The following is a 13,812-nucleotide window of genomic DNA, read 5'->3' as shown; positions in this document are numbered from 1 at the left end:
GTGGAGAGAGGAATGAGAAGAGAAACAACGTGGGAGAGAGAGAGAGAGTCAGAAAATGGGGAATAGAAAAATATTATAAGTTTTAGAATTGTGCTACAGTACTATTCTAAATATTTTTGCAATACTCCATTTAACCATTTTTTGATGCAGTGGTTATTTGGTGCATTTATGCTAAAATGCTCTTAGATATAGCACTAGCATCTTCTGATGCTAATGCTCCAAGGCATATCTTATGCCCTATTGATTCCCTAATGCTCTATATTTTATCTTCTTCATGTATATGTATCTACCGTGTATAGAGATGAAATTGAAGGTTGGTGGAAAGTCCCAAAAAATATATATATGTATATATTTAAAAAAAAAAAAAAACTTTGCTGAAAGATGAACATATGATTAGTCCCTCTCTCTCTCTCTCTCTTAGCACAAGTGAATATGAGCACACCCAACATACACAAGTGAATATGAGCCCACCCAACATTGGAAAACATGCTGGTGAAACATGTTCATTGTGTAATAATGAAACTAAACGTGTGATATTCATCCAAACTTTTACAAAGGAAATTACTTCTGTAATATTTTCGCCATTAGACAAAGACAACCTGCAGTTACTATAGCTATGTAGCCAACAAACTTGCCTCAAATCCCGTGGATGGCTTTAAATTCAAAATGATAACTAATCATCCCATTAATTAATAGTGAAATTTTTGGCAAGGACAAAATCTTTACGAGAAAAGAGCAATGCTATAAATAACAATTTTCACAACAGTATTTTATAACAATTGATTTGACAAAATTTTTACCGTTTCTCATTTGAGTTTATTCAAAATGCTAATATTCAATTTTTTTTTTTTTTTTTTTTTTTTTTTTTTTTAACACCTACTAAGAACAACTTGTTACCTTAACTATTGTGAAATTTTTTGTATATGTAGCATTCATGAGAATAGCAATTATTTCTTGGACAAACAAATCTATTATCAACTTTTGTGGGTTATTTCCTTGGATTAGTGATTTCACCATTAATATCACCCAAGTAACACGACATGGCCGCTGTGTTTTCCACTTCTTGAAGCTAAAAACTTAAGTTCTCTTACAAATATAATGTTTGAATAAACATATGCAAGTATGCAATACTAAAGAGTAATTTTCAAATTGTCAACATAAGTGTATGCAGAAGTTAAACCTATTAAAAGATTAAGATTAGTTAATTTAACTTTATATCAAACAAGAGTTGATTAAACTAGATATTAAATAACATCTTTAGGTTTGATTTTTGTTTTTTGGTTGAACAATAACATGTTATGAAATTTCTTTTTTTAACTTATTAATTTATGGATAAAGTTTTCCTCCAAAATGGATTTGAGGTGTTTCTTTCAAAGCATCCGCTATGGTTCATAAGACCATTCACCTATATTAAATCATATGGTCAATAAAATTATTTAAATAAGACACATGATTATTAAGTAAGTTATGTCACTACAATTACTCTTGATAATCTTTTGGTTTGAGGAAAATTATGCCATTCTTTTCTCTTATAAAAGAAATAGCATGAATACAATTTCTTACCCCTTCACTAATTTATGAAAATGATAATAATTGAATTATAATTAAGAATATATTATTTTAGTTAATTAAATAGATTGATTTACATTATGACTTACAAAAATTATATTTATCAACCATGTATTGTTAATCACATGTCATTTTTACTAATATGGATGGTTTATACTATCAATAAATTAAAATGTAATATTTTGATATCTTATACATTTATTAACAAACTTAGATAACCCCAATCTTAAATCAGGATCATATTTATAAGTGTGTTAAGAAACAAACTATTATATTTTAATTTTGAATTGTTTAATTGTCAAGTCCAAATTTAAACATGTTTAGTTGTTTTTTTGACAAATAAATATAAATGATATTTTTCCAAATTGAACATTACTTGCATATGTACCGCTGGACTTATTTACATGTGGTAATTCTAATATGGTATTACAATTTGATTGACAACAATGTTAGTAACTAGACCTTTATTATGGGGACTGGTTTGAAATTCAAATAATAATTTAATGACAAAAAATATTTACAATTTTTTTAAAAAAGTTTTGTCATATTGTAATTGGTTTATATGATGTCAATGGTAATCTCATATGAAAGTCATGTTAATATAAATCACTGCTTTTTCCCATCAATATTTTTTAAAAATATTATTAAATTTTTTTTGTGATGTCAATGATAATCCTATACAAAAGTTATGTTAACATATATAACAGCTTTTCTCCAAACAAGTTGTTAAAAATATTATGAAATTTTGTGTGTTTTTAACATTGCTCAAATCCTGATCTATTTATCAAGTTGAGCAAATTGGGCCCACATTTCACCAGGTCTTGGGTTGGGCTAGTACTAAGTACAACTGTTATTGTACAATTGGGAACTTTGGAATGTCAGAATTAATTAATCAAGTCATAGAATCCATTAACCAAAAAGCAGAAGTCATGCAAACATAAAATTTGAAGTGAAACAAGAAATGAGAGAACTTCTGGTTAAGTAATCGCGCATTTGTGGTCATCTTCACACTACTTGGGGTGGGATCAATAATTCACTTGAGATCATCTTATTACAACTGTTATTGTACCTTTTGTAACTTTGGAATGTCAAAATCAAGTCAGGCAATCCAATAAATTTTAGTCATGCTAAGATAAATGTGAAGTGGAACAAGCAAAGAGAGAATAGAGGAAAAATGCTTTTGGTTAGTAACTGCGCATTTATGGTCATCATCACAAATTTTTACCTGGGGTGGGCTCAATAATTCACTTGAGATCATCAGTTTTTTTATTGCTTATTTATTAGGGTGAGTTGGACGTCTATTGTGTGAATATATACAAATTTTAAAACCTATTAGAGAGAGTATCTTGTTGATGAAGCAAAGCAAATCAAAGCTGGATTTGAGAGCTTTTAGAATATGGATTATGAAACCTTTCTCATGTTGGAAGAGGGGAATATGGCACTACATAGACTAGCAAGGAGTGAAAAATGGGTAGAAGAAAGAAACACAGGCGTGGATTGAAGAAGCCACACTAGCTTTTTTGGAGAACATTTTATTTCTATTTTTATCCAAAGTTGATGAATAAAATATTTTCAAAAAAAAAAAACCCTTTATTATAGAGAGTGGAATGATGAATTATATTTGGATATTAATATTTACAAAGGAGTTTTAAAGTAATTATTTGTACCACCACGCACCTTTGGTGCAATGGTCACTTCACAAGTATAAATGCTTGTGGGGTGTAGGAGGCAAATGCCGGAGTTCAAGTTTCTAGAAGGGAGTTTCACACATATATATACTTAGATTATACTGGAATAGAAATTCTATCTTGTATCAAAATTATTTGTAAGTTGGCGTGGATTGTTATCATTTAGGTGACTTTGTTTTCCTTCCTTGGAGATGACTGGAAAAAAAAAAAAAAATCCCTCGAACAAAGAGAAACTATAGAAATTTAAACAAAAGGGGAGAAATTTCATGGATTTAGTCTTGTGGTTTTAGACCCCATGTCATTCATAAGGTTTTAGTTCAAATCTTTTAGCCAACTTAACACCTTGCGGCCACTCCTAACAAATTCATCTTTATAATTATCTAATGTATGGGGGATGAAAAAGGAACCACGACCATTAACTTTGAAATTGAGAAAATTTATTTTTGGATAAAGATTTGTTAGATTTATAATTAAATAAAAATGTTAATTCTACTCTCTTCAATTTGTTAGGAAGGAGAAGGATTGAGGTCCTTGCAATATGGAAAAGGATAAATATTTGTTCCATCAATGACTTTAGGAACACAAATGTTTTCATAGCTTTTTTTTTTTTACAACTATTGACTTGATTATTATGATTGATGCATCATAAAATTGATGTTAATTTGGTAAAAAATAAATGATGTTAATGATGGATTCATGTATAAGTGACGTTGCTTCCAACTTGTTATTTTAGCAAGTTTTGAAAAAGATGATGAAAATAATTGTGTCTCTAGTATTATTCTATTATGTTCAAGTGTTCAACCTAGAAGGGTTTGAATACAATTTTGAAAACTGAACTGTTAGAAGAATAAAAAAAATGAAGAGTTACAAGGTTTTGAGGCTAGTGTTGGGGAAAAAAAAATTGAGGTTAGACTGGGATTGGATCGAAGATTGAAATATGATGATATCATGATTAAATTAATAATTAATTAAAATAATAAATTTTTTTAAAAGTAAGCAACTTTCAAAACTTTTATAAGGTAGATAGAAAATACTAATAAATAGTAAATAGTAAATACTAGTAGGGTTAGGATGATATTACACCCAATGTAATTCTTTGAGATATTACATTCCATAAATTTTATAAAAATATTTTAAAAATATGATAGTTGGATTACATGTTTCCATTACTATTAATCTGTATTTCAAATTTTGTGTTAATCATATGTTAACTATCTAATCCACATATTCATGTTTTGTATATAAGTTTAAATGTAGAAAAACATAACTTTAAATTTAAACACTTTATAATTAGATAGTTATTATTCTTTGATAATCTTGATATTTTGCAACCATAAAAGGTATAAGGAGATCTTGTAATACAACAATTGATTCATCAAAATGCTTTTTCAATAAAAAGTTTTGGAGTTGTGTAACACCACATCCAGTTATTTGATGTGTAACTTAAACCTAACTCATAATGATATTATATATAATTTATTAAAAAAAAACATAAATATGCATAAATAAACCCAAGAGAGGGATATCATAATATCATATACTTGAACTAGTCATCACAATCTATAACCAAACAATGCTCCACCGACTGATTACTTTAGTGATGGAAAACGTTCAATTCCAAACTAATTTGAAGCTATATTCTTCTAACCTACTTTGTGGCAGTTAAAATACCATCCACATATTTTTATTGTATGGCTTTTTGAATGAGTTATGTGACTTTGTTTAAATAATACATATAGATAGTCTTAAAAATTTTTATGTAATAGGTTGAAAGAGATAGCTCAAAACCAATTTGAAGTTAAACTTTATTCTTTAGAGATGGTGAAGTTGCACCAGAGACCATCGAGCAAAGTGAATGGCGATTACAGACCAAAAACTAAGGTGGTGGAGAGAGAAAGAGAAAGAGAGAGTTCAACAATGACTCTACAATTCTTACAACATTATTACTCAACATCCTAAGTGCCACCTCCACCATTCAAACTAGAGAGCAGCTCGTATAATGGTTCCACTTATTTCCATGAAAGTTTTGATTTTTAGAATTTTTTTTTAAAAAATTAATGATTGGTTCCTAATTAATACTAGAATAAAGCTACATATGCAACATTTTCATCACAAAATTTAAATAATAAGTTGTTAATAATAGGTAAAAAACAAATGTTAATAGTGGATCTAAATAAAAACCAATATCAACTTACTAAGTAAGTTTTTTTTTTTTTTTTTTTTGCGAACTTGTTCATAAAAAAAAAAAAGTTTTTTTGCGAAATTGTTGTCTAATAGTCTAATACTATTCTTAATTCCAATCCAATTTGACCGGTCGATCAGATTGTCAAAACTATGGGTTTAATCATTTAATGAGAATTTTATCTTTTAGGTGGGGACAGTCATGGCACGGGGATTGAGGTCCCTATTGAGGTGGAAAAAAGGATGCATATTTCTTACATTCGGAACAGAGGGTTTGGTAACAGATTTAATGTGTTGGGTGATGACAATCATGGCACTCCGAATGGCTTAACGCAATGACCTAGAAATCAGGAAGGCATGTGACTCATACAGTGATCATTTTGGACAGTTCGTCAAACTGATACTCTATGGCATCCAAAAGGTATCCTGATTATGCATGAACACCAAAACAATCTCTTATTAATTTGTCATTGAACTTGAGTCAAAGGGATGTCCTAATTATTGCATTGGAGATCTTAAACCGAAATCTCAAATTGTATTTAGGATGCATTCCTAGAAATTATGCCATATTGCCTTTGTTAAGTAAACATAGTTAAATTGAAATGAGACCCACAAAAGAAACAAGGAAAAGGTCAAAAGGCCAAGGTCAAATAGATTAGCAACAATGGAGGGAATTGAAAATGCTTAATGCTTGCTTTCTCCCACGTCATTAATAGGTATATATTTCGTATTAGTGAAGCCACACATGGAGAAGAAAATAGTAGTAGCCTTTTGTGTTCACACTTCACACCAAAAAATCAATTTTTAGATCTTGCTGGGGGAGTTCCCGTATGTTATCCTTATGTTTTGGTTAAGAAAAGTCTAATCAGATTAGACAATTTTCTAGTGCGCATTAAAAAAAAAATAAAGTACATCATTTTTCCTTACAAACTGACCGTCTCTCTCTCTCTCTCTCTCTCTCTCTATATATATATAAAGTGTAACTAAATTATGGACAATTCTCCCTTAATGTTATGGAGGAAATGACAATTCCCTATTGAGATTTATATAAATGAGTAGGAATTTTTTAAAGGAATATTTTGTTTAAAAAAGAAAAACAAGAAGTGAAATAGTATGGATTAATTCGTTACATTTATACAAACTTTAAAACAGTTTGTCTATAATTTAAGAGGAGAGTCATTTTGTAAAATCATTAAAATAAAGAGAGAGAGAGAGAGAGAGGTGTGTAATTCATCCAAATAATATAATAGGTTTGGTACTAAAAACTTATTGTGGGGGCCAGTTAATTAGGAAATATTGTTAAAGCAGTATTAACTGGGTCTATGGCCCTGTTCGAGGATGTTAGACCATCCGAGAAGGCCCACATAAGGTTACGAGTTGAACGGAATGAAGAGAGGAGTAGAGACAACGTGAGATAGGTCTAATAAGCGTCCGAGGACAAAAGTCTTCTCGGCAACTTGTGTCTGAGGTAAACCTGAGTGTCATATCATCATGGACTTACAACGGAGTTACATCACAACTAAGGGTGGGACATTGGACCAGGGATAAGAAAAGAAAGGTAAACAAATATCTTCAAAAGCTGCTGCCTCTGCATTAAATGCCTTTTGATCAACTCTTTAGCCGCATTAATGTGGAAATGATGCATGAACAGTGATCAAGCAACCTTACGGCTACTGGTTGATGGTTCTGGGAGGTGCTGGATGGGATAAGAAGGAATCTCCCGAATCTAACCTACACGTGTGTGATAAGGATGACACCAAAATTGTAATAAGGATGACACCAAAATTGTAATATATAACATGGAAAAATGTACTAAGGGAGGGATCGAGAAAAAAAGGACTGGAACTCTTGTACAATTTTATGATTGAATAAAACCATATATACAAACTACTGAATCTGTTCCGAAGATAGATTTTCTAATCTTACTTATGTCAAACTGTCTTGAACTGTTAGATCTAATCGTTTTTCTTTTGGGATAAATCTAGTTCTTCCATCCACGCTTTACAAATTTATTGTTTGGGCCGTTAGAGTTTGAGCCCAATCCGGTTTTGGGACCAATCCAATTTCAGTCCTTACACTTATGTTTTGGACCTTTTAATTAAAATTGAATTATCGTTGTGTATGTTTCATATCAATATTAATTATGTATTGATTATATATCTTAATACTATGCATCATGAGTATAATATTGAAACTTATCATTTGGTTAAAAAAATTTCAATTAGATCCGACAATATTCTAGGCTTCTAGTGGACATGAGAGAGAGAGAGAGAGAGAGAGGGAGAGGAGCTTCGCATGGTGCATTGGTTGTGTCTCTATTCGATCTCTGGTGTTAGGGAGATAATCAACTGGACAATCTTCATTAAATATCTCAATACACGTGTTCATATTTTTTTTTTTTTTTTTTTTTTTTTAGAAAAACATGCATCCATACTTCTTACATCGTTCTTGGGATTATTACTACAAATTTACAACTTGAGTCAAAGGGATGTCCTAATTATTGCATTGGAGATCTTAAACCGAAATCTCAAAATTGTATTTAGGAGCAGTCCTAGTAATTATGCCATATTGCCATTGTAATGTAATCATAGTTAAATTGAAATGAGACCCACAAAAAAAACAGGGAAAGGCCAAGGTCAAATAGATTAGCAACAATGGAGGGAATTAAAAATGCTTAATGTTTGCTTTCTCCCACGTCATTAATACGTATATATTTCGTATTAGTGAAGCCACACATGGAGAAGAAAATAGTAGTAGCCTTTTGTGTTCCCACTTCACACCAAAAAATCAATTTTTAGATCTTGCTGGGGGAGTTCCCTTTTATGTTTATTATCCTTATGTTTTGGTTAGGAAAAGTCTAATCAGATTAGACAATTTTCTAGTGCGCATTAAAAAAATTAGAAAAAGTACATCATTCTTCCTTACAAATTGACCATCTCTCTAAACCTATAGATGACATTATCTTTTCTCAAACTATAAACAAAATGACTTGAAATTTGTATAGATATGATAAATAAGTGGATACCTAATTTCATTAATGGAATACTCTCTCTCTCTCTCTCTCTCTATATATATATATATATATAAAGTATAACTAAATTATGGACAATTCTCCCTTAAGGTTACGGAGGAAATGACAATTCTCCGATTGAGATTTATATAAATGAGAAGGAATTTCTTAAAGGAATATTTTGTTTTAAAAAAGAAAAAACAAGAAGTGAAATAGTATGGATTAATTTGTTACATTTATACAAACTTTAAAAGCAGTTTGTCTATAATTTAAGAGGAGTGTCATTTTGTAAAATCTTTAAAATAAAAAGAGAGAGAGAGAGGGGTGTAATTCATCCAAATAAAATAATGGGTTTGGTACTAAAAACTTATGTTTTGAATCTTTTAATTAAAATTGAATTATCGTCGTGCATGTTTCATTTCAATATTATGTATTGATTATATATCTCAATACTATGTATCATGTGTATAATATTGAAACTTATCTTTTGGTTAAGAAAATTTCAATTTGATGTGACAATATTCTAGACTTCTAGTCGACATGAGAGAGAGAGAAGCTTCGCATAGTGCATTGGTTGTGTCTCTATGATCTTTAGTGTTAGGGAGATAATCAACTGGACAATCTTCATTAAATATCTCAATACACGTGTTCATATTTTTTTTCCAGAAAAACATGCGTTCATACCTTTTTTTTAATTTTTTGAGATTCACATGCGTTCATACTTCATACATCGTTCTTTAAAGCAAAATATCAATTGATACTGTGTGTCATCTTCTTTCATATGAAATGTATAAGTTGTGTCTTAGAAGTGATTGGGACAAGTTGATGTCATTTTCCTTATGTCACTTATAATAAAAGTGTACTCATTGGACTAGAAATACACAATTATTAAGTTAATTTTACTCTAGGTAAACTCTATCAATGGTCCAACGATTTTGAATTTTGCATCTATTATAAATAAATAAAAAACCTTTTATGACTTTAATTTAATTAAAATTATGAAAATAAAGCAAGACTAAGAATGTGATTGTTACATTGGATGATAATTACGTTAGTAATAATAATTCATATTACTAAAAATAAAATGTGACATAATGGATAACTATTCCTATAAATACTTTTGGATGAGAATTAGGAATAAAACCATATGTCTATAGTTTTGGAAAAATAATAATTTATAATATATTATTATGCACAAATTACAGAAGTGACATTTACTATCATTGCTATTTTCCTTCTTCTGAGTCTGACTAGCTGGGTTAGGCTCATTAATTTGCCTTGCGTGTTCAATGTTCATTTAACTACATATCCAGCTGGGTTAGGCTCATTAACCAATAGTTAATGATATGTAGTTAAATCCTTATTAAACCTCTAACATCACATGTATGTTATCATATGGGACACTAAACGAAACTTAATAATTAAGTTAGTCTTACAATATTAAGGAATAGCTATTACATTTAGAGATAAATAGACCACCGTATACGCTTGGTGCGGTGGTTATTCTACAAGTATAAATGTTTGTGAGGTGTGGAGTGCAAGGACTGAGGTTCAAGTCTCCAAAGGGAGCTTCACACACATATACACTTAGATTAAGCTAAAGTAGAATTCTATCTTGTAAAAAAAAAAAAAATAATAATAATAATAATATAAATAGTTATTTAGGAACTATTACATCTCTTTTTTAGAGAGGAATAGATATTTCATGTGATAAATATCTAACCAAACAATTAAATAGTTATTCCAAATGAATAGCATTTTATTACATGATCTATTATAGCATACCAAACATATATGCCCAAAATAAAAGACAACCATATATACAAATTCAAATAAGGAATTGAGATTAAATAGTGGCTTTTGGGTGTACACCACATATGACATGGTTTTTTTTTCTTCATTAATATATATTTTTTATTTACTCATATATGACATGTTATGTACTTATATTATGTAATGGTGATATTAAGCATGTCATTATTTTTTCTTGACTCATAATACCATGTGATGTAAACATAGGTATAGAAATTTTTTAATATAGTATAAAGTTTTAGCTGTAAGTTTGTAACTCCAAAATGGTAAGCTGAAATAGGTTGTTACTAAAATATTTCGATTCAATTGACAAATTGAAACATGGCCTAAATGAGTATTCAAAACATTAACAGTCAATAGTGTAGGTCATAGACTTGAAGATCACTCTCTTAATTTGAACTTTTTTTTTTCTTTCAATAAATTGCTTCAACATTACTAACAGATTATATGTTCTTATTTTTTTGCATTGTTTTCATTTAATATTCACAATATGAAGTAGGATGGTAAGTTAGTCAAATCCTACCCTGCAAGAACATTGTTATTTCTTCACTTGATATTATTATATTAGTACTAGAAATTGAGTTCAATTCGGTGAAGTTCTTGTAGGGTCATAGACCTCGTGATCAGCTTATCCACCAAATTTTATTTTTTATCTCACTTAGAAGACTAAAGGAAAGACAAGCAAACCTATGGAGGCATTGCGAAGAGGCAACATCCAATAATGGGTAGTCAACTAAGAGCACCCGCAGCAGATGTGCTAAATGTGCCAAATGCCAAATTTTTGGCACATTTAGCACACCAAACACAAAAACGGAGTTTTATCAGATGTTCCAAATGGTAAAAATTATACCACATATGAACAGTACCGTTGCAAATTTGCAACGGTACGGACGAAAATGGTATAAGTTTTATTAATTTTTTATTCTCTTTCTCTTTCCTCTCTCTTCACTTTATTTTTTTCTCTTCTCTCTTTCTCTTTCTCTCCGCCTCTCCATCTCTGTCTGTGTCTCCTCTTTCTCTTTCTTTCTGACTCTCCCTCTCTTTCTTTGATTGTTGATCTTTCTTTGTGGGCCGAGTTGATTTCGTGGGTAGTGGTGGATCGTCCTTGTTCGTGATTTCATGGGTCTAGGTTGATTCATGGTTCGGTTCTTCGACAAGTGTGAGTTTGGGTTGATTTCGTGGGTTTGGGTGATGGTGGTTCGGCAAGTGTGATATGATTTTGGTGGGTTTTGTAGTTTAATTTCAGTGGGGTGATTTGATTTTGTGATTTGGTTGGTTCGTGGGTCTCTGACTGGCATGGGTCATCGGCTAGGAGATCTGTTGGTCATTGGCGTGGGCATCATGGTGGTTGTTTGCTAGATTTCGTGTGTTTGGGTTGTGTGAAATGTGATTTGTGGCTTGGTCGGTGGTTGATCTGTGGGGTGGCCGTTGGTTGTGGCTGTGTAGTGTTTGTTTGAGTTTTTTTTTTTTTTTTTTGGTAGCAATGGCAGATATTGGTGGTGGTGGTTGACCTGTGGGGGTGGCCGGTGGTTGTGGCTGTGTAGTGTTTGTTTGAGTTTTTTTTTTTTTTGGTAGCAGTGGCTGATATTGGTGGTGGTGGTTGACCTATGGGGGTGGCCGGTGGTTGTGGCTGTGTAGTGTTTGTTTGAGTTTTTTTTTTTTTTTGGGTAGCAGTGGCAGATATTGGTGGTGGTGGTTGACCTGTGGGGGTGGCCGGTGGTTGTGGATGTGTAGTGTTTGTTTGAGTTTTTTTTTTTTTTTTTGGTAGCAGTGGCTGATATTGGTGGTGGTGGTTGACCTGTGGGGGTGGCTGGTGGCCAGTGGTTGTGGCTGTGTTGTGTTTGTTTGAGTTTTTTTTTTTTTTTTTTTTTTTTGGGTAGCAGTGGCTGATATTGGTGGTGGTGGTTGATCTGTGGGGGTGGCCGGTGGTTGTGGGCTGTGGCGGTTGATCTGCAGGTGTGGGTTGTTGTTGTTGTTAATGGTGATGATAGCGAGGGATAGTATATTATTTTTTTAATGTGTAATAAATATTATTTTAATGTATAGAATTGAATAATAAAACATCTGATAAATGAGATGTTGTAAAATGATGTGGTAAAATAATAAAGTAGGTGTTTGGTGTGATAAAATGACATAATTTTTGCCACATTTGCTGTGGATGCTCTAAAGAAAATTGACAAAAGGTAATCGTTAAGGACCTTAAATATTAATATAAGTGTATATACATACTAGCACTAGCATGCGGTCCTTCACATCACGAGAGAAGAATTCTCGTAAGTGTGCATTTGGGAAGGAATTATAAATTAAAATTATTTTACTATTCAGCTTATTTTTGTTACTATTTATGGGTCTTATTGCACTTTTTGACACTATTGATGGGCTCCACTATACTATTTGAACTAAATTTTACCTTTATCTACAGTATTTTAATGCAATAATTTTTCAATTTCAACAAAATAAACGGTATCCAAATGCACCCTAAAGTCCTACACATAGATTCCAAGTATTGTGTGCCATGTGGGCCTTACCCGTTGTGACAATTTTATTCATACATCAATAATCTTAACTTTCCTTTCACTTTAAAATCTTAGGTTTAGCAAAAGTTATTGACTTCGTTATATATGTATATATATACATATACATATACTTCTAGAATTTAATGATTATAGAATTATTTTATTTTTGAATAATCTTGTTTAAAATTTAAAGTCTTTAGATTCTTCAATAATATGAGTCATTATATATAATATTTCAAAAAACAAAAGTATAATAATGTTGTACTCTCTCCTCTTTTCTTTTAAAAAAAATGTATTCTCTCCTCTAACATTATAATTGGTTCCGCTAGTTAAATTAATAATAAAGTCTACTGATTAAATTCCAAAATATTATATAATTTCCCTTCAAAATAAATATTTCTTTAAAACAAATATATTATCAAGATAATTTTTTTTTTTTTTTTTTAGAAAGTTATCAAGATAATTTTCATGACATCTCCCTTAAAAATGCCAAAACGAACCAAATTAACTCTAAGTATCTTAGCGTAATTTGACTTCCTTTGACTGTATTATAAATTTTGTAATAGGCACCTTTAGAGTTTTCCCTAGTAAAGAATGGCATTGTTTTCATATGATATAATCTAAAGAGTCTTGATGGAAATCATTTGATTTATCCTATTAAAATATAAGTAATATATTACTTTACTTAAATAGCCCCTTTTGGAGTTTTCTTTATGTCAAGCATGAATAAAATGTTAAAAAGACATCACTTCACACAATTTTTTTTTGGTCAAAATGCAAAATTCACCTTCTAAGTTTCACCATTTTTCATTTTAGATTTATAAGTTTGGATTTTGTCATTTTAGTTCTCTAAGTTTCATTCATTTCCAATTAAGTCTTTCGTTAATGTGTTGTTGGTTTCTGCTGTTAACTTTTATTTAATTTTATATTTTTATTTATTTCTTAATTTTAGAAAAAAAAAACCTTAATAAAAAAAAAAAAAAGCCAATACCTGATGTGAGAAACTAAGAATGAGAAAGAGGGATCTGAAAGGGGT

This window comes from Quercus lobata, chromosome 12, assembly GCF_001633185.2.
Source record: "Quercus lobata isolate SW786 chromosome 12, ValleyOak3.0 Primary Assembly, whole genome shotgun sequence".
NCBI classification, from domain to species: Eukaryota; Viridiplantae; Streptophyta; class Magnoliopsida; order Fagales; family Fagaceae; genus Quercus; species Quercus lobata.
This window is presented reverse-complemented; position numbering follows the sequence as displayed.